The sequence below is a fragment of the Montipora foliosa genome, chromosome 13, assembly GCF_036669935.1.
Source record: "Montipora foliosa isolate CH-2021 chromosome 13, ASM3666993v2, whole genome shotgun sequence".
NCBI lineage: Eukaryota > Metazoa > Cnidaria > Anthozoa > Scleractinia > Acroporidae > Montipora > Montipora foliosa.
The window spans coordinates 6,791,918-6,794,417 of NC_090881.1; positions in this window are offsets into that span (position 1 = coordinate 6,791,918).

The window sequence follows — 2,500 nt, forward strand, 5'->3', positions numbered from 1 at the left end:
ATTGACCTATTATAAGTAAATGAAACACCTACAATTTTTACATGTCTTTTAAATTCACAAATATCTAATTCTAAGCTACTGACAGTCTCTTTAACATTTCCAAGTAGGAGAGACTCAGTTGTATCGTGGTTAATCTTAAAGCCAGTATGTATCCCGAATAAATTAATAACATTAAAAAGAGTAAGATAAGACTGTTTGTCTCTGACAAAGGTTGTCATATCGTCAGCAAAATTTACTAGTTAAATTTTAATCACCCGAACTGGTATTCCTTTTATTCGATGATTTCTGCGGATAGAATTGCTAAGAATTCGTTTAAACTGGAAGGATGGGGTGAAAAAGCTATTGTTAACTACACAACTCGTTATATTCTTGTAGAATGTCCTGATCCATGCTATGAAGGACACCCCAAAGCCTAAAATTTCAAGAGATTTAAAAAGAAAGTCTAACCTAAGAGATTTGAATGACAACTTTTCTTTTCTTTATGATTTTCTAAATTAAGGAAATATTTTGTGTTTCTTTCACTTGTTCATACCACTTGGCGCCCAACCGAATTATCAACGCTCTCACCATATAATCATATTCTCTTCGTAAAGCATTCAAGGTTTTCGATGTTCTCAGGAGAAGGCGCTTGTATAACTTTTCCCTCGCATTTCTTCAGTTTTTCTTCAATTTGGCCACTCTTACTTTCCCTTGCACTAGCTTTTACTTTAGTATATTTAATACTACCTTAAGGAATCTTATACTTTATATAATCCCATTTTATTGTTAAATCTTCACAAAAACTTATTTATTTTAGCCTTAGAGGAAAATTGTTTTGCATGCTCTGGACAAAAATGCGGTCGTCTAGGAGACTGTTGTTAAACCACAGGAAGCCCAAGCCCGATGCAAGTGCAATCGCACTGCACCACTCCATGCAAGAGCAAAAATAAAAGGACCTGTATGGGAAAAACGGTTCTTCTCAAAAATAAAAAATATATATCCAGGATTCAAATTCAAATTCAAATTCAAACAAAACATGGTGGACTTCATTTCCCTGGATTTCCAAGGAAAAAGTCTGTTTAACATTGACAAGCCCGCTCAAATCAACTATGCCTTTTTTTTCTTGTCCATAAAGATGGTTTACGCTTGAAAGTGAGCAGAAATGGCTAAATCAAGAACATATGGCTGTTGTCAAATGGAAAGTTCTATCTACGACCCAGGACAGGAAATGCTACCATCATCGCCTTTAGTGCTGAAGAATGTCAAGACGACGAAGATTTTGTACCCTCTACATTTAGCTTTCGGTAAGCTTAAGCTTGTGTATTAAGATGTGCTGTTTTCGCTTTCTTCCTGGTACCTTCCTCCCTTTTCTGCCCTGAAATTGTGGCAAACTTGTTAACTAATCGAGAACAGCTAAGATAAGTTCATCTTATTTTAAGAAAACTAAAATTAATGCCCACATAAGATTAACTCTGTTTTCTCATGTGATTGTTATAGTGAGTGATGCTACAGCTATTTGTTCTAGGAGCCTGTGTATGGCCCAGCAGTTGCCTGTATTACGATGTGCTCATATAATATATCTTGTTCTCTTGATCTGCCATCTTGTGTGTATTGGTTTCTTCCTCAGTCAAAAACATAACATATCTGGTGCCATCTATGTGTAATTTTGGCACGCATCTACAAGAGGCGCTATGCAATTGTTTGGTCTGTGGCCTTTGCAGTAAAGAAATTCAGAAAAGGTTGTTAGCTGAATAACTCAACATTGATGAAGCTCTGAAAACTGCGTTGGGTGCAATGGTTGCTGAAAAGAATGTCGCTACATTCTCTCAAGAGGTAGTCACACCAGCCAAAAAGCTCAACCCGACTCAGATCGCCGTCGGGCCCATCGTCCTTGAAAACGATGCAATCCTTCAGGCATGGACCAATGCAACAAGCAGCTAACCAGAAACCAAACAGCAGTACTTCTGAGTGCCTTAGGTGCGGGTAAACAGGCCATCCACATTCCAGTGCAAGTACAGAAGCTGTACATGCCACACCTGTGGTCAATGAGGCCACATTGCAGACATTTTCAGACCCATTTTCCCTCTCGATCTACAATATCAGAACCATGGCATAGAAGTACCAGTTGAACTAAACGGAAGCCATCTCCTAATGGAATTAGACACTAGTCTCGCTTATCTCCCAGGAAACTTACAACAAGCATTTCAGGGAGACTCCACTCCAACCTCCCAACACCTGTTTAAACACCTACACAGGAGACCCAGTTCAAGGCTCCTGTCAGTTTCCAGTCCAACTCAAGTATAAAAATCAGATTGTCACTGTTCCCCTCATTGTTGTCAAATGCTCAGGCCCGTCACTTCTCGGACTGCAATCTGCAAACCCAGGCCTCCCACAAGACGTTAAGACACAAATAGTCTCACCCCAATGTTTACAAGCCTGGCCTCCGTACCATTGAGGGTATCACAGCAAAAATGGAGATGAAACCTCATGCTCAACCAAAGTTTTGCAGGGCACAGCCAGT